The sequence below is a fragment of the Triturus cristatus genome, chromosome 2_1, assembly GCF_964204655.1.
Source record: "Triturus cristatus chromosome 2_1, aTriCri1.1, whole genome shotgun sequence".
NCBI classification, from domain to species: Eukaryota; Metazoa; Chordata; class Amphibia; order Caudata; family Salamandridae; genus Triturus; species Triturus cristatus.
The window spans coordinates 312915406-312935332 of record NC_140581.1 but is presented as its reverse complement, the minus strand read 5'-3'; the positions used below and the strand labels follow the sequence as shown (position 1 = coordinate 312935332).

General features: G+C 46.6%; 1 protein-coding gene across 1 annotated transcript in view; it reads right to left on the bottom strand.

The window, feature by feature from the left end:
* CCDC152 (coiled-coil domain containing 152) overlaps window positions 1-19927 on the bottom strand; it is a 604024-nt gene that overhangs the window by 267695 nt on the left and 316402 nt on the right. The gene's annotated exons all lie outside the window — the stretch shown is intronic.

The window sequence follows — 19927 nt, the reverse complement described above, 5'->3', positions numbered from 1 at the left end:
CTAAATAGGTTTAGGTATAAAAACGTATTTCTTCTTTGGTGACTAAGTACCCCATGGAATTAAATATGTACATAAAAAGGATCCTGATCTGTGCACTTTAACATTCATAAGTGGTGATATTCAGAGCGCTTTTTGAGTGTTCTGCCAGCCAAAACTGTCGAATTTGGTGTTTTCGGCTGCCTGAACATGGAAAAGTCTTTGGGCTGTTTATTGGTGCAGTTTTTATTTTGGACTACTTTTGAGAAGCATTTCTTGTAAATATGATTTACAATTAGTATTTACAAATGGTTTGGTTTAAGTACAGTCTGTGGGCTGTCTTTTGTTTCTGTCCTAAGTGTTGATTTGTAGGTTAATTGTGTGTTTGAATGTCTATGTGGTTTGACATCGGTGGTACTTGTGTGAGTAAGTAGCGATTGCGCTCTTTGTGTAAGAATGGCTAGCCTTAAGCATGCTGTATTGTGTGTTCTGAGTGTATGACCCACTTCTGAAAATGTCTGGCATGAGATCAATGTGTTTTTGTCATCATTCTGTTATGCAAAATATCATTGAATAAAATACATTTTAAAAAAATCCAGAAATGGAATTATGTAACATATGCTAAATAGCTGCACGCTACCATTAAATTGACAAAGTAAGAAACTATGCATGTGTGTAAATTGCCAAAATGCTAAAGATAAAATTAGAATTCGCATTCAATAGCAATAAAATAGGCCTCATACAAAGGAGAGAAAAAACGAAATTGTGTGCTTTGCAATAACTCGGACTGAGATATAAAAAGTTACAGCATTTTCCTTAGATATATTGTATTAGTTATTAAAAGACATTCACATCATATGAGTGAATTGGTTGTTGCTGAAATAAATACCACATTACAGAACAATAGATTTGTGCTGGTTTGAAAGGCATGTAAAGTGACACCTGCTGGTCAAGAGCACAGCTGCGTCAATAATACATGGCTATTCTTGGTCCCAAGCCACAGGGAAACTGCTGAGTTAACTAGATTTTAAGTTAGTGCAAAACACGGTATAAAGGCCTGCATTACAAACTGTTGATTTTAAAAGTTAAAAAAGACAGTTTAATTATTTTGGATAACAGAGAAAAGATTAAAAGTAGGGATTTCCTTATTACCTTTCTTAAAGCTTTTTTACATAAGCACATCTGTAGTTCTGATGTTAAATAATAACTGTCCTTTAAAAAGTGGGGCAGACTTATCATATTTCAAGTAAGGCTTCTGTGCTTAGGGTTATAAATTAATGCGTTTAAATATGATAGGACAGGAATGAGGCTTGCTTTTCATATGTGGAACCATCAAATGGGTTGGTGTTATTAAAAATGAAAAAAAAAGGGAATTTTGATTATATGAAAAAAAAGTTTATTAAAAATAAGTGCACTGAATTCGTTTTTTAATCTCTATAATGCCTAATAATCATACTGTGAACTCCTAGCATCAAAGTTGAATTTAAGCAGCGCTTTACTGCAATGGGGGGAACTAAAATGGAAAATGTCACTTTACCCAGGCATACAAAACTATTTTCTATAAGGGTGTACCTTATACATTTCTGATCCCCCATTCCTGGGATATCTAGGGGACACTCTGGGGATGACTAATATGCCAAAACATTGTAGGTTATTCATTTTTAAGTGCCCCTAACACCAAACTTTGGGCAAAATGTACTGTTTAAAAGCAGTTCTGCCACTCAGGGCAGTTTTCAAACTGATCTCAGGCTTCAGTAATGCACACATGCAAGTATAGAACAAGCAGCTGACCTCTATACTGCTAGAAAAGCACACCACACACTGCACACAAATGAAAATAAGTATGAACAAGCATTTGCAGTGCAATAGGTCTCGCATTTACGTGTGTTTGAGGTATTGGCATTGTCAATGACAACGGCTTTTAGTTTTGTTTTCATATTTATCTTTTAATAACGAAAACAAAAATAAAAGGCATTGTTATTTGCAATGTCAGTAGCTCAAACTCGTATAAATGCGAGACCTATTGCATTGCAAATGCTTGTTTATTTTGCGAGGGAGAGTATCTGCACTTCTCAAGAGAAACATAATACTGTTAATTAGAAAGTACTGCACTTCCCAGAAACGAGATGTAACAGTTAGACTAGAGGCTTTACTCCTGCTTATATAACTGACCTGTCCCAGTACTTGCTTCTCAACATCTGGTCACCCTAATCAAGTGACACATAAAGCTCTGAACTGTCACACACAAAGGTGTTGTAAAAAAAGGAAAAATCACACATAAGCAGACTGAAATCTTGGCGGCTATGTGCTGATGACCGGCTGCGTTTGGCAACCAAGCGGCACTGGGGTGACGCTCAGGAAGCTTTGCTGCGGAGAGTGCCCTCTGACGAACTGCTGTAGTCACACACTGCCTCTGTAAAAGACGCACTAGAGTGGCCCGTGCTCTTCCAAAAGCAGTGGACTACTTACCCAAGGGCTCCACGGTGAAGGCTGACATGGGATACATCTGGGAGCAGGGGAGGAATTCTAGGTGGCGGTTAATTTCGGGAACAGGAAGCGACCAATTCCCCGGTGCCGGAGCCACATGATGAGCAGAACTCTGTAGATTTTATATACATTTGCGTATGTTTATGTGTTTATAGATTTTGCCTGACTCAATGTCACCTACATCTTCGTGAAGGAACGCAGATTAGGGAAAGCTTGATTATTTTGCACCTCAATGTCCATCACTTGCTAGAAGTGTGACAGTGAAGAGTTAAGCTTAAAAAATCTATAAATGGAAAAAAACAAATGCATTTTGAATATTAAGTAGATATGTTCATCGCAATATAGCCCAGTTTTCAGCTTCACCTTCGAACTCTTGTCTTGATAGATCAAAGTTAAAAGATGTACATTTTGTTTCATAATATTTCCCCAACCCTGGTTTCGTTGCACACAACTCTAGCTCTATTTGCCCTGTTTCTGGGTCTCAGCACTTTGAGAAAATACTCGTATATCAAGCTACCTATATAACGACACCGTAACAAAAAAGGGTGACACTTCAAGTTTATTGGTAATATGGAAGATTGGCACGCTGAAAACAATATTTTCAAATTTGTCACGCTCAATTGTATACAGTGGAAATAAAATAAAAAGTTAAAATGCTTTTTCCTTCTGATTATTATTCGATGGAAAGTACAGTGTGTATCTAGTGAAAACAATTCTATGGTAATTCCAGGTACCAGTGAACATTTGTGCATTGGGTATCTCTATTTCCTACACATTTTCTTGTTGCAAAAATACATAATTCTGAAGCCATGTTGTGCGTGCTGGCAGCCTGGTACAGCAAGAATGCAAATTGAGGGAAGTTTCTGAATTATTCAGTAGCCTGTATTTTATTGGCTCGCATTGGTCCCAATAAAGATATTATTAATAATAAAAACATTTCCCAGGCTAGGCTTGGTGCAGACTTGTTCGGGGGAGAGTGATGGGAAGGTGGAGGGCGGGCGGCTGCCCATTACATGGGCGAACAAGTCTTAACTTGAACTAACAATATTGCTGGCTGCGTGGGATGATTGATGCGCTTTGCAAAGGCCTAGATTGGTTTAATCTTTCTTCTGATGTTCTCACTGACTTTTTCTTAGTCATGTGCAATCACTGAGGCCACAAAAGGTAACAAATGTTTGATGTATGGCACTATTGCCGCTCTAGCCAGACTTGCATTCATTTGGTGTGTTTGCCTATGCGTGTGAAAGTGTGTCTGTGTGATGTGCGAATCTGTAAATGTGCTTATGTTTCTGTATCCCTGTGTAGGTGTCTGTGAGCGTGTGGGAGAAGGATGCCTGTGTGTCTGTGAATGTGCCTGTTTGTGTATCCGTAGAAATGTGTTGGTGTGGGGAGTGTGCGTGTGTGTGTTTGTGTGTGTGTGTAAGAGCGCGCCCATGCGTGTGCATGCGAGCTGCCGAGTCTGTGAGTGTGTGTATGTGTGAGAGAAATTTAGGGAGGCCGTGATTATATGTGTCTTTGTGTTGGTAACAGTTTTTGGATCTCAATGCTTGTGTGTGCGTGCTTGTCTTTGCGATTGTGTCCATGAACATATACCTTTGAGGATGGATGGGAATGTATACTTGCGGACACAGCTTTCAGGCCACTAGCCAAACTATCGAATGATCTCACTGGCAAAAAATGTGTAAAGATAGCACAGAACTTCCCCCTTGTCTTGGGACCGTTTCCATTCTATGTGACAGCGACGGCAACTGTGCTAGCCCTGCAGTGTTGTTCTTTGATGGCGGATTGCTTTCTTCGTACCTGGCTAGGTCTGCACATCTTTCACTACAACATTATTAATATTTCGAGGCACGGTTATCAATTTATAGCATGCCAGCCCCCACTGAAGAAAATATGTCATAAGGTGCGTTCCATTTGTTTCCCAGGGAGAGAGGGAAAAGCCCTGTTTTTTTGCACCGCCTCATATATTACAAATCACCGCAGCCCGGATATCTTAATCAGCGCTTGAAAACACATCCTTATCAGCCTGAGCTGTAAAATATTTATCCGAGGCCCAAGATTCGTGCGGAAAGAAGGGGGGAATGGTGAGCTTTTGATGGAAGAGCTTTGTGCCGCAGCCCTGTTCATTTTGGGGACTTTTCTTGCAGCGCTGTTTGTTCTATTGAAGCGGATAATATACAGACCAGTCGCCATCGGCCGTCAGGTTCGCGGGGCTTCTCATCCAACATATAGACAGAATGTGAAACTGCTTAACACATAACTAGCAACTGTTTGTAAAACTGTATTCTTTGTAATGAAACCTGTTTTAATGTAAAGCGCTCCAACACCTTCGGGTAACGCCCGTGCTGTGTAGATGTAAATAAATAAAGCACATTGCAGAACTTTACCTCGTATGAATGGCACAATCGAAAAAGAGATGGGCGTGTTTGGGACGCATGTCGTAGTAGGAAGGGAGGGTCAAAACGAATCTGAGTCTCAAGCAGGTATGGCGGAAACGTTTCCTGAGCAGGCCGGAGCGATGCGGTTGCCAGTTATCTCCCTGGCGGACTTGGAGGAGCCTCGAGTGTGGATCGCCAGAGGAGGCTTCGGTGACATTTATCGGAGCCAAAAATGGGGGTTGCAAGTGGCGTTGAAGGTTATGTGAGGAAGCAGGTATGAGGAAGTACCATCCCAAATGGTAAATAACACAGAGTAGGCTTGGTCACGGTTATGTGACTGGACCTGTGACTTGAAAAACTTATGGTGCTAACTCAACACGCTAACACCCAAAGCGGTCATGTCGGAAAAATAACTTCCTGATTCTGACGTAAACACAAGTGATTCAATGAAAACAGTGGGTGTGCCGGCAGAGGAGGCTGGGTCTGCGCAGCAAAGCGGCCGTGAAAGTGATCGCGATCAAAGCGGCCGCGAAAGTGAAAGTAAGCGCGGCGCCCGTGCCCGCGCACATGCACTGTAGCTCTAGGCTGGCCTGGTAGCACTTTTGGGAACCCACATACAAAATGTCTCTTCGAGTCAGCGAGACCTAAAAACCAGCAGAAGTTATTATCCTACCTCTAAATTACTGGCAAACAGGAACGGAATAGGACTGCTTTTCAGCTGTGAGTCTCCATAAGTTGCTTTGAATTGGAAAAGCCGCATGGAAAGCCTTGCACAAAAATAGGACAGCTTGGAAGGGTTAAAGGTCAAGTTCTGCATTTAGCAGCCTAGCAGGGCTACGGGCACGGTTTGACTAGACACTTTGACCTCTGAAATTTTTTTAAAGACGAGATGACAGCGCAGGGAGAGAAAGAGAAATTTTGCTTACTATTTTTGGCAAAAGCAAGTTTTTGTGCAGTCATATGAACAGAAGGAAATATAGTGGTATATGTGGGCCCTGATTAGAGAATAGCTCTGCCATGTATATAGCACTAATGCTTTTAGTTTAAAGATTACTGTGCAAGGGCTGAGATAAGGAGGCAATGGGATTTAGTTTGCATTCATGCGCCCTCATGTTACACTAGTACAATTGCTAAAGGAATTGGTGGTTGGTTATTAATGTTTTCTAGCTAGCTCACTGTGCTATTTACCTCCTACAAGTTTATTTGTGCCCAGTTGCCACAAATAGGGGTAGATAGTGTCGACAGAAGGTAAGCCTATTTCAGGTTTTCCTACTGTCGAAATGGGGGAAGGAGGTTAGCTCCACTGCAAATTAAGGGTAGGCAAATTTATGTTATGTTTTCTCTCTCTTTTTCTCACTCTCTTTTGAGCCTGTGTAAATTGACTAGGAAATATCCATGAGACATTTAATTGGCTATTCAGTAATACTGTTTTAAAATTGTTAGAATTAATAAAATTAATAAAAAAATACGTCATGTTACTGCCCATCCTGTCTGATGAAATTATGAAAGGATGAGTAGTCTAGATTGCTGTTCCATTATTTGACCTTTAAGGGGAAACTATATGTTATTCTCAAGTATATACAGTTTTGCAAGGGCATTGTTAGTCTTTTATTAGCTAGTCTGTGTAATTGAGCTGTCAGCCCTTATTAGAGCTGGTGAATAGGGTTTTTTCCTTTGAAAATGATGTTGCATAGTCCACATCGTGAAAAGTAGAATGCATAAGGTTTATAATGTCAGGGAAGACGCCCATGTGATCCTCAGCAAACATTTTTAAAGGAAAATATTGTTTTATAGGAGTTTGTTTGTTACAACATGTTCTGCTGGAGAAATGTATGTACCCACTACGTTGAGTTTTGTTAGTTCTTTATGTATAAAGAATCCCTGTTAAAATAGCAGTTTTAGATTTTCCTGCTGCACCTATAACATGAGAGCATGTCCTAAGCGTACAATGTAGGTGTCTTTATGAAAGAAACATCATTTTAGAAGTGTCTGCAGTCCTGTACAAGTAATGCAAGGTTTATGAATAAAAGTGTAGAACATTTCCTTTTTTTCGTGAGGTTCTTCTGATGAATAATATAGGAATACACAAATGTAAGGTTTTGGAGTATGTCTGTATTGTTTTTCTCTTTACCTCAGAATTTAGTAAATGAACACAGACTTCCTTAGCTGCTTCAAATAGTGTAATAGGTCCAGGTTTTGGATGAAGTGGTTCTTGGGTGCCTTGCTAATATATGGAGCGCCCCAAGATTAGAAGGTATTTTGAGACCATCCTCTCTGTTGATAAATTATTTCTGTGCCTTGTCTAAAGACCTTTTGCTCTGTCCACCAATAGATATTTGCTGCCTTACAACCATTGCCAGAGGGGCCCGGACATCAGATCCAGCCTGAGGAGTCAGCACTAGTCCAGCTTGAAGCCAAGGTGAAAGCAAGCAGCACAGGCGTTGCTGACAACTAGAACCTCCGTGAAGGTAGAAGGCCGGAAGCACTGGGATGTGAAGTGTGTACCCCTGCCACTGTCTTGGGCGAACGGGGTCACAAATCAGAAAGGAGAAGTCGTGGATCCAGTTTTTGATGCCCAGCTGAGAGAGTCACAGACTGACCAGAACGGCAAGGAGGCTTTTGCTTGAGGTGACCCCCTTTGAAACAAGGGTTGCTTCAGGTACTTCAGCATCACGCCCCTGAATTCTGGCTGTGGAATACATTGAAATGTACACCTTTGTTTGTTGATCAAGAGATACCTGGGCACACTGGATACAATCTGTGGCCCCAAAGAAAGAGCAGTGTGCCAGTGGAGCAATACGGGAGTTAGGGAAGGACTTGAGTTTAGGGTACAGGTGTTGTGCCTTTGGTGCCTGTTAGATTGAAGTGAAGAAAACTGGTGCACTGCCTGAGACACTGGACAGGATCGTTGAAAGACTTTTTCTTCTCAAACTGGGCCGTGATTCCTGAGTTGCGAGTTGTGCAGCTCCACCGTGGGAACAACAAGAGCCTGCATGTGAGGCTCAAACGGACACAGGGAGAAGACTCCCCTCTGGCTGGTTGTACAGCGGCTTCAATTTCCCAAGGACTTCTTTTTGTTAGTAATGTACCCTTTCAGTCGTCCCATTTTTGAAGAGGAGTAGACCTTTGCGGCTCCTCGTCTTAATTCTCATGGCCCTGTGTGGTCCTCCTGGTCCCCTGGAGGCAGGATTGTTTTTGTAATAATATGTCTGACTTTGCTTTAATATTTGCATTAGGAAAAATGTTTATTCTGCAAAAGAAAAGTTCACCTGAACAGTTAACAAATGTTACTTTGCCCTTTCCTTGACTATAATGATTGATACTCTAGCCCTCATAAAAGGAACACTGTAAAAGTATATTGAAAATGTTTTTTACATAGAATTAGACTAGATGGTTCTAGGATTTGCTTTCTGCTTGGGGTTGAAAAATATTGATGGTTCTGTTTGTAATAATAGTCATTACTGCTATCTGTTTGTTAATTATGACCCAATGCTCTGTTCCCTTTGGGCTTGTCTATACCTTATATATGCCCGCTTAACAATATTTAGAATGAGAAATGCCCACGTAGGAATGGATTAGGATATTGATGAATTTATGAGAATAAATGTGCAAAATATTTTCTATGTTCCTTCTACATCATAGGAATATCTTTAGCTCATGCTAAAAGGACCATCTGTTAAAGATTGCAGGAATTGTTGTTAGCATGAGCTAAAAGTCATTTTGTTCCTGGCAGCCATTTTAGTTGCCATTGTGCTTTCTCCCTCTTCCAGAGCCTTGCACATGCTCAGAAAGGCCTAGCTGGTAGAATGTACCTGCTCCTAGTATAGATCTGTCAGGCTCTTCTTACTGATGTAAGCAGCTTAGTCTCCCCTCCCACTTTGTTGAGCAAGCAATTTTTTTATACCCATATTAGTCAATAAGCATGCTTGTATGTGCCAGGACCTCCCCTTGGTTTTATGCTGACTATGTAACCTATGCATATATAAGGCCCCTGTTCTCTGTACTCCTTAGAATTCCTCCTACAGTGGCCTGAGGGTACTGTGTGACGCAAACTCCCTCATGTGAGGTTAATAAATATGTTTTCTTGATATTACAGCTTCTGTGCCAATCTCTTCTTTGTTGGTTTAAAGGACCAGGTGTATCAGTGAACCCCTTAGAAGGTTTTTATTTCTTCACAAGTGGATGTGGAAGTATGTGCGAACGTCGGAAGAAGAATACAATGATTTCCTCCTCTGCCGAAGGATGATGACGACAGCCTGCGCTAACAATAAACTGTAAAATTCTTGGGGGGGCGCCGGGCAAGATGGCCGCACATTAATGTAGCTCTGCCGGCTAATCGACCATCCGCCTAATATCCTTGGAACTGCGGCTATATCCCGGGTGATCCTCGCCTGCCCTGCACAGCGGATTGCCTCCGCCTCATGCTGGAGGCCTTATCAGCTGCTGAAGTCTGCTAGAACGGCAGATTTCGCCCTGTGACCGCACGGCCTGTGGTAGCGTGAAGATGGCGGTCGCTGAGGCCTGCCACTGGAACCCCAGCTGCGCTGATTGCGTGCTCAGCGGCAATCCCTGTTCGTGGTGCAGGCCGGAGCCATAGAGGGAAGGTGCTGACATCCAGGCTGAGGTGACTATTGAGAGATCTGGGCGCCGGCAGGTGCGCTGACCCTGGCTGAGGGACCTGATCACTGCGGTCGCGCCGCCTGTGTAGCGCCCGCCCTGCATTCCTGCTAGAGTTGTAGGGGCCTGGGGACTGGCGGCGGGGTACCCGGGCGGCCGGGTGAGCAGTCATGGTGTGCGGCATTCTTCATTGACTCTGTGCCCCCTTATTTGCTGGATCTCGTCTGCCTCGGAGATTCTCCCGCTGCCTGACCTGCAGGGCCTGGGCTTCAAATGGCGGCCTTGCGCTGCAACTGACTCACCGGGCTGTGGTGGCGGTGTGCGGAGGCTGGACTCCTCTCCGGATCCTCGTTGGGAGTGTTGGAGGGTCCTGCAATTGCTGCGTGATCCCCTGGGTTGCTGTTTCTTTCCTCAGGTGAAGGGCACTGCTGGGGGGCCTGACCCGCTGCATCTACATTATCTGACCGGAAGGCGGGACACTGAGAAGCGCTCGGGGACCAGTGGAGCGGAGGACCAACGTCAGCGCCACTGAAGATTCCGCTCTGGCCAGCAGCGGGTCGCGGTGAGTGGGTGGTGGCTCTGCTGGGGCTTACCCTGTGGAGGCGGGTGTGGACTTCGGCGCTGGGCTGCGGCCCGCGAATCGTTGACTAGCTGCGCGGTGTGCAACTGTATGTGTGGCTGCCTGCTGTGGAAGACGTGTGCTACCGGATCACTTTCTGGAGGGGCCGGATGGTCTGGGGTCCTGCCGGGTGACTGCTGGGCCGGGCGACCTCTTGCCAACTCTCTCCTTACTGTCTGCGCTAGAGGGGGGGCTGCGTACTGTCGTGCAGGCTGCTTCTTCCCCCGCCATCTTAATTGGGATCCACCTGCTGAATCGCTATATAGCGCTCGTCAGCCTGCTTCGGGGACCTCGGCCTTCTACTGCATTGGCTGGCAGGCCTACTCCTGGGTTCCTTAAATTCAGCCCTTGTCACTTGGCTCCCTTGATAGCTGTGGGTGGCATGTACCGCGGGTCTCGCTCCAACTGTTGACCAGACCCATCTCCTGGACTAGCTATAGGTCTGCGGTGATTTGCTATAGGGGTACCCCCCAACTTCTGATCCTACACCCCAATCCTACCGTTCACCATGGGGAGGACGGACAAGGCCCAGACCCGCCTCACTTTTGAAGCACGCAAACCGGGCAAGTCGCTGCAGAAGGCTGCATCGGACTCGGAGGCGGATGCCCCGGGGGGTGCAGAGGGCCCGTCCATGCTGGAGGTAACCCTCATGGCTATGCAAAAGAGCCTCCAGGTGATCGAAGGCACGATGGCAGCCGTCAATCATCGTTTGGATCATATGTCATCTCAACTCTCCAAACAGAATGCCAGAATGGGGGAGATCGAGCAGCGGGTCTCCACCGAGGAAGATGGCTTAACTGAGGTGTCTGGCAAAACCCTGAACATGGAAAAAGTGCTCTCAATAATCCAAGCCAAGAACGAGGATTTAGAGGCCAGGTCTCGGCGCAACAATCTTCGGATTACTGGCCTGCCAGAATCGACCAACACTGGGAAAATGGAGATTTATATTGAGAATCTTATAAAGGAGATTTTTGGCGCTGAGTCTCTTTCCACCATGTTCATCGTCGAGCGGGCTCACCGCTCGCTGGCAGCCAGACCGGTGCCTGGGGCCCCGCCCCGTCCTATCATTGCCCGCATACTGAACTATCGGGATAGGGACTGTGTACTGCGCATGGCCACGGAGAAGGGCACCATTGAGCACCAGGGGAACACTCTCGCCATCTTTCCCGATTTTACGGCCACTGTTCAGGCTGCCCGCAGAGAGTTCGGGGTGGTGAAGAAGCTCCTCCAAGCGGAGCGCATCCCCTGCGCCATGCTGTACCCGGCTCGCCTACGCATAGGCCTGGAGCGAGACTCCAAAATCTTCACGAATCCAAAGGCCGCCATGGAACACGCTAAACAATTGAAGCGTCGTAGATCATAGCTCCAGCCTGACACTGGTGATGAGGAACTGTAGTATGCACCGGTGAGACCGGCCAGGAAGGCATGAGAACACTGGTTTTGGCCATTTTGCTTGCTGGGTGGATGGGGGGCGTCTGGGGCTGTCAATCCCTCATGGCCATGCTGCTCCTGGGCTATGATAGCTCATGTTATGTGCATTGGATAGGGCGCCTATTTTCTTGCTCTCACTCCATTCCTGGGATTTTCTAGCGCAGACTATAGTACTGATTAGCCACCCTTCTTAATGTGAGGGGTATGCATCTCTCTAGCGCTCCTCTGTATGGGTGTACCCCAAATTTTATGCTTTGTTGCGCATTGGGGGGGGGGGGGTCCTGTTTTTGGGGTGGGGATGGCTTTGGCAAGTTGGGCACGCTGAAGTGGGTGGGGGATGTGGACTTTCTCTAGAGGGCGGTTTCCATGACTCTCCATGTTTGCAAAGTGATTATTTGCTGCTCTATCGTCGTGGCTTGATGGGTGAGGGTCATGAAGCATTCTTGTGCTACGGCTCCTTGCGAGCTGCTTACCATATGTTCATGGTATTCTGTTTGTTACTTGTGATGGTGGGGGGGGGGGTATGCTTTGGGATCGACTTGACTTGTTGGGGCATTCTGGGGATGGGGGGGTTGGTGTATATTTCTGTGGGGCAGGCGGTCTGATAACCATACGGAGCATTTTGATATGTGGGTGTATGTGTAGCGGCGCTCCAGGGGTGAGCGAACTGGCACACCATCTTCGTAAGCGATTTAGCCTGCAATTCTGTGATGGCTGACATCATTAAGCTTGTAACCTGGAACGTACGTGGGTTGAACACCCCCAAGTGTTTGCTGGTCTGGATCGTATGGGTGTACATATAGCTCTCCTACAGGAGACGCATCTGACGCCAGTCGGCGGTGACAGTGGGGGCACGTTGGGCGAGTGTGAGGGTCGCTTCATCCTATTCTACCTATTCGAGGGGTGTCCTGATCAAAAGAGGAGTTCCTTTTACTATGATTCGTGCAGACACGGATGACTGTGGACGAGTGGTGTTACTGCATGGGCAACTCGGTGGCCGGAGTGTGCTTCTGGTAAATGTGTACGGCCCTAATGTTGATGACCCCTCCTTCTATCTGGATGTGTGGCGCAGAATCTCCTCCTTCCCAAATGCAGCCATAATTTGGGGTGGGGATTTCAATGTTTGCCTGGATGCGGTGGTGGACAGAGGGGGCTGCGGTGAGATGCGTACAAAACACGCTGCGGAGGTATTGGTGGGCTTACTGGACACGGGCCACCTTTGTGATATCTGGTGATCTTTCCACACTGTGTCCAGGGAGAGCACATTTGTCTCCCTTGTCCATGGCTCCTGGTCTCACATTGACTTCTGGCTCGTGTCGCCGTTGGTTGGTGCCTGGGTGCAGGCGGTGACGCACGAGGCGCGCACTCTTTCTGATAACTCGCCAGTGATTCTAGCAGTACAACTTCCCACCTGCGCACGCCCGCCCTTTGCCTGGCGGCTCCAGCCTTCGAGCTTACTGACCAGGTTTTTAGGCAGACAGTTGCAGAGGCGATACATAACTTTTTTAAGGAGAATGAGGGGTCTGTGGAGAGTGCGGGAGTGCTGTTGTAGGCCTTCAAAGTTACTCTTAGGGGGTTTGTATCGGAGCTCATGCCGGCGTCCTGCGTTATATTCGTAGAAGAATAAAGAAATTTGCCTCAGATATTTCGACGCTGGAACGCGCTTATGATGCTGCTCCCTCTCCTGATAAGTTGGCTGCCATCAGGGATTTAGTCACGGAGCATAATGATGCGGTAGACCAAGAGTTGCTACACTCCTCACGGCGGGCAACTGCACGGTACTATGGCGAGGGGGTCGCCCCAGCCGTTCCGTCGTGCGAAAATTGGCAGAGCCACGCAGTCAAGAACCTATAATAGAACTGCTGGATGAAGAAGGCGAGGCCCATCACTCAACGTCGGAGCTCTGCGATATTGTGCCGCGGTTTTATACCCGATTGTATACTGCCCGTTGCTCCCCGTCGACCGCAGAGATCGATGACTATTTGGAGGATGTCGCGCTGGGGTGGTTATCCAACTCTCATCCCGAGTATTTAATGCTGCCGTTTGATGAGGAGGACGTTAAAGAAGCCATAATGGCTCTCCCCACTGGCAAGGTTGCCGGGCCTGACGGCCTGCCCAGCGAATTCTATAAGGCCTACGCTCCATCCCTGGCTCCACGGCTCTTAGAAGTTTATGCTGAGGCTTATGAAAAGGGGACTCTACCGCCCTCCCTCCGTGAGGCTCTCATTGTCACCTTGTTGAAACCTGACAAGCCTCTGAATCACTGCGGCTCATATCGGCCGCTCTCCATCATCAACACTGACGCAAAAATCCTGGCCAAAATGATTGCCACGAGGATGCAGTCATTGGTGCCCCTTCTGGTTTTACCTGATCAATCTGGCTCCATGGCTGAGCGCTCCACAACCCACAAATTGCGTACATTATTCTCCAATCTACATTATTTCGAACCCGATTTCCAGGCGGTGGCTGTGCTGCTCGACGCAGCAAAAGCCTTCGATTCTCTGCAATGGCCGTTCATGTTTACGGTCCTGACTAGGATCGGTTTTCCCCCCTTCTTCTTGCAATGGCTTCGGGTTCTCTACTCCGACCCAGTGGTGAGGGTTCGGGTGAATGGGTGGGTATCCTCCTTGTTCCATATCGAACGGGGCACGAGACAGGGCTGCCCTTTGTCCCCCATGCTGTTCTCTCTGGCCCTTGAGCCCCTTGCCTGCAAGCTGCGTCAGAGACATGCGGATGCTGCTCTACGGTTCAGACAACGTCCCTTGATCGTTTCCTTATATGCGGACGACATGCAGCTCTATGTCTGCGAACCGGCTGTGCATCTGTCGGCGCTGCTCCGGGAGTATGTCCGCTTCGAGCAATTTTCTGGCCTTGGCATCAATTGGTCGAAATCTGTAGTGTTCCCCCTCACTGCTCGCACGAGAGAAGTGGAGATGGAATATCCCCTGACCTGGACGTCAGATCCCGTGAAATATCTGGGAGTGTGGATACATAGGGACCCGGGCGTGGTTATCACAGAGAATTATGGTCGTGCTGTCACACGCATCTTGGAACAGGCGGAGCACTGGACACATTTGCCCCTGTCATTAGCCGATCGATCAGCGGTTGTGAAGATGGCGTTTCTTCCGAAACTGCTCTACTTCTTTGTGAACATTCCTATCAAATTGAATGTGGCTATGTTCCGTACCCTCCAATCGGCACTCCTCACGTTTGCATGGGGTGGCAAGAAACCTCGCTGCCGGTGGGATCTCTTAGTTCAACCCTTTGAGCGGGGCGGCTTTGAGGCCCCTGACTTTCACCTATATTATCTGTGTGCGCAGGCCCAGTTTGCGCACTATTGGCATTTTCCCAAACGCTTCCAGCCCCATGTGGCTATAGAGGCTGATGCCGTTCTGCCAACACCGCTGCAGGCAGTGACCTTGTCTGGAGGACCTGGCGTCCCGCAGACGGAGATTAACCCTGCCCTCTGCACGGCTTGGGCATGACGTATGCTGGCGTCCCGGGCTGATCTTCCGTATCTCTACGCTCCCTTACTCCCCCTCGCTTCTCACCCAGACATCTCTCTGCGGCGCGGGAGGCTTTGGCTCTGCACGAACTAGCCGCGGTGAGTGTGATCCAAGTCAGGGACCTGTATAAGGACGGTCGCTTTAAAACGTTGCAAGAGATTCAGGGTGGCACAAACCAAGGTTTCATGCTTGGCTTCACATACGTTCGTGTGCGACAGGCTATGCGTGCGGTGTACCCATCGTATCCTGAGGAGCCCTGCACACTACGGGCATTACAGGTGATGCTGTCGGGCGCGGGGCGGAAGGGGCTCATTACTAAACTTTATAACGCTTCATTGCGCGAGCGAGATCAGGGAGATCACCCCTCCTACTTACGCTGGCAGGCCACGCTGGGTATGCCTATGGCTCCGGAGGTCTTTACGGCATGTTGCCAACTCACTGGCCGCCTCACTGCTAACTGCAATCGCAGAATCATTCACTTCAAGTTTCTCCATCAAGTATACTACTTCCCCTCACAGCTCTATAGATATGGTCTGCGTGAAACTGCTAATTGTGTGCGTTGTGGTATGGCAGACGCTGATTTCCTGCACATGGCTTGGTTGTACGCGGGTGTGTTTGCTTTCTGGTCGGATGTGACAAGAATGCTTACTGATATGGTGTCTGAACCAGTGAGCTGTACTCCTGAGTTGTGCTTACTGGGTTATGTGAAATGCCTCAAGCCCTGTCACAGACGAATTGTCGCGATATCCACCCTGTTTGCGAAAAGAGCAGTTGCACAATGCTGGGGGGCAAAAACGGTACCTACAGTGAAGAAGTGGCCTCGTGACCTGAGCTATTACAAGACGCAGCTGCAGCTATATGTGGAGGAATTACCGGAAGTCTCCCGCCCCAAAGACTTTTGGGCCCCACTTATGGCCTATTTACTGTCCCACCAAGATCTCCTGTAGGCACCCAGGCTTGCTGTGCCTATTTTAATCCCTAGTTCCACGGGCTGTGTATGACAGCCTGCTCGCTGCTCCACTCTCAGGCGCTTCGTGGCCGGCGTTGGATGCCTTTGTGGGGGTTGTTCGTTATCACTTGCTTCACAGAATCCCACACTATCCTAATGCTTCACTATTGTCAGTATTGTGGCTGCTACATAAGCATCTTCTTATGATTATTTGCCCTGTATGCTCTGGAATCTCAATTGTGTTATGCCTGCGGGTGGTGGGCGGGTGTATTCGCCTTTCAAGTACCTACGCTTTGTTGCATATTGTTGCATTATTTGATTGTCTGTGCTCTTTTTTGTTTTCTTTTTTTTGAAAATCAATAAACATATTAAAAAAAAAACGTAAAATTCTTGGCGAAATGGAGTGAGATGTCCAATCACCTTATGACTTTTGTCCAATGAGAATCCTGGATGCTTGCGAAAATGAAACATAGAAACGGACGGACTCTATCATTTAGGGTATAATTACTAGTGTACGAAATTATGTTTTAGGAGTAGCCGTTTCTGTGAGGGGAGAGCCTTGCTGCTGTTTTCTCCGTGCTACCCCGGCTGGCTGCTGTCTTTGCTATATCTGACTCCGGCAGTCCTGATACTTTGCACTTCATCGGCTGGTGATGTTGCCTTAAGCTGTACCTTTCTGGCCAGAGGGTTAGCTCTTCTAACTATTTGCACGTTGTGCTTTAGTTGTTCTAGGTTCGTATGATTTCTATAATTGCATATTCATATTTGCAATTAATTTCCTTTTGTCTCTTCTTCTGTCCGCTCATGGCCGTTATTGAATGTTGTCATAAACTGTATTTCTTTTTCTTGTGAATTTACATGTAATACTAAACTAATGAAGAAATGTATTTAGTTCTCTATTTGTGTTCTTGTGATAGCCATTCATATTCTGAAATAATAGTTAAAAGTGACATGATACGTAATCTAAGTTTGTAATTATTGAAGGTTTATTGATAATCTGTTATACTGTGATTACGTTTGTTAGTTAGATATTTCCTTTGTTGTGGGTCCTCATGAAGGGAATATCATCGATTTTATCCTTCTCGAGTCCCTATTAGCTCTACTAAAAGGTTCATCGGAGGACCTGGTATTGTAAGTGTATATAGAGTTCCTATGGGTCTGAACTCATGGTTATGAAAAGATCTAGTATTATGAAATTAGTGGTAATTATAAATTGGTTATAAAGAGTTTGCCGTTTCCGCTGCATCACCTGCAGTATCCTTGTAATGTACTGCAGTAGAACCTTCTCATTATTTGATGACATCTATCACATACTACGCCAGGGGTATTCCTACTTGTATTACTCCTCTATTCAGCAAAATTTCACATGGTCGATCATCTCAGGCTGTTAAATTGTTATAAAGTGAAATAGGTTTCTGCAACCAGATTCTGAACTTGTTCTCCTTTTGCCTTTTTGTTTGCAGCCAATTACTGAAAACTGGAAACCAAACATCGTTATTTCCCCCTATGACCTTTGGTGCCCCTCAGTGCTCCATATTATCACTAGCAGTATTCAATACCTGCCTAGTACCATTTTGTTATAATTTAAAGGCCTCTACTGTGGTTATTGAGCGACAGTTTGATGACATACTGCTATACTTATAGAACTTGCGCATTAATGGTGTCATAATTGTAGGAAAGTAGGATCTGCTTTTATGAAGGCAGGGTGCTGGGTTGTAAGTGTGAGGGCGTACCCCTTCATAAGAGGGACACCCCTGCACACCCCGGAGTCGATTCTCCAGGCTTTGCAAGTGCGGTCAGCCATTTTTGATACATATAGCGGGCATGCGCCATTACGCGATGACTAACTATATAGTGGCTGTGCTGAACCTGGGCATTTTTGGTATCAAACATATTGGAATCATACCCCAACACCATTTCTGGTGTTGGAGTATGATTCCATGCACTGGGGGGCTCCTACGAGGAAGCCCCCAGTACTCCTGGTAACAGCCTTTCAGGGTCTGCTAGCAAGATGGTGCTGCTGCAGACCACAGACATGATTCTGCCCTCCTGCTGCTGAGCTGAGCTCGAGCAGGGGAAGGTAGATCAATCGGTTTCCTGTCCCAGGGAGGTGTCACCACCTCCCAGACAGGACTTGGTGTACTGGGCTGGAGTGGGGGCACTTGCTAGCGCCACCAGTCTGCTTTTAAGGGCACATTTGGCTCCCTCTCTGGCATGAAACTGGACAAAAGACATGGGAGTATTCTCCCCTCCGACTGGACCCTCCTCTGGGAGGGACCCCTGAGTCGGCCTAACCTCTTTCTTAGGGTATAAATGGGCTTACCTGTGAGTGGGTCCTCAGATTCGTCGTGGGACAAGACTCAAGCATGAAACCACGTCGTTCTTCGACTATCTGGGCACTTGGACTTCGCCTGGAACCAAGACTGCATCAAGGAGGACTACTGCTGCTCCTGATCTCACTGTTCTGCAAGTCTTCTTGGGAGTCGGGATTGCTCATGGCATTTGATGAGGGACAGGTGGAAGAGAGCGATCCTCTCCCTGATCTCCTCTCTCAGGACCCTGTTGATCGGTCAGTGGAAGGAGTAGCCTTGGCAGGCAGCCTCCTTGACCAGCATCAAGCTGATTGTAAGCAAATCCTTAATCAGTTCCCACCCTTGTTCTGTCTGACTCCAAGTCAAACCACCTGGTGTACCAAAGAAAATGCACAGGTGGCAGTCTGCCTATCAAGAGCAAAATCTACAGACAGCCTGACCATGCCAGAGACTGCATCAAGAGCCAAATCCACAGACAGCCTGACCATGCCAGAGACTGCATCAGGACTGAGGTCCAAAAGATGCTGGAGTTGGTGGTCATTAAAACTTCGGATAGTCCTTGGGCTAGTCCTGTAGTCCATGTGCCAACATCTCACACCAAAGATGGTAAGAGAGAGATGAGGTTTTGCGTAGACTATAGATGTCTCAATGCAGTCACTAGGACTGATGCCCATCCAATTCCAAGGGCAGATGAGCTGATTGATACTCTGGCCTAAGCCAAGCCAAAAACAGCATTTTCAACCCCAAGTGGGCATTATGAATTTATTGTAATACCTTTTGGCCTGAAAAAATGAACCTGTCACATTTCACTTCACAGGTTGGTTAACAAAGTTCTCACAGGTCTGGAAGCCTTTAGTGCAGCATATTTAGATGATATTGCTGTCTTTATCTCCACCTGGGAGGATTACCTTGTCCACCTCAGGAATAATCTGGAGAGCCTGCAGAAGGCAGGTCTCACTATTAAGGCCATAAAGTGCCAGATAGAGCAGAGGAAAGTTGTATACTTAGGCCAGGTTAACCCATTGGAGAGCAGAATCCAGACCATAATGGACTGGGTTGCTCCCACTACCCAGACTCAGGTCAGAGCTTTCTAGGGCCTGACTGGGTACTACAGGAGGTTTGTTAAGGGATATGGGTCTATAGTGACTCTCAATGATCTCACCTACAAAAGAATGCCTAAGAAAGTTCTGTGGTCAGTTAGCTGTCAGAAAACATGTGATGACCTGAAGCAGCCATGTGCACTGCTCCCATTCTGCAAAATTCTGATTACACCAAAACTTTAATTTTCCAGACAGATGCTTCTGAGATAGGGGTAGGTGTAGTTCTATCACAACTTAATGCAGTCCTGGAGACCACTGTGTATTTTACTTACCACTTGCAATTTAAGTATTCTTGTGTATTTGTGTTGATATCTCCGAGTAGGAGATATTACAATGTGTTAGTGAGTGTTGTATAATAAACATATTTTTATAACTACACTGTGTGGTTCTTTATCTTTTAACCTACACTACATGATTAGATCTGGTAAAACAAACTGCTTAACACTCCTTCTGGAGTAGGTCTGAATGCAGATCTCCACAGGTACCACTTAGAGAGCTCTAAGGTTGCGTAAGACCTAAAATCATCTGAAGGGTTGTCTGGATTAGTGTAAG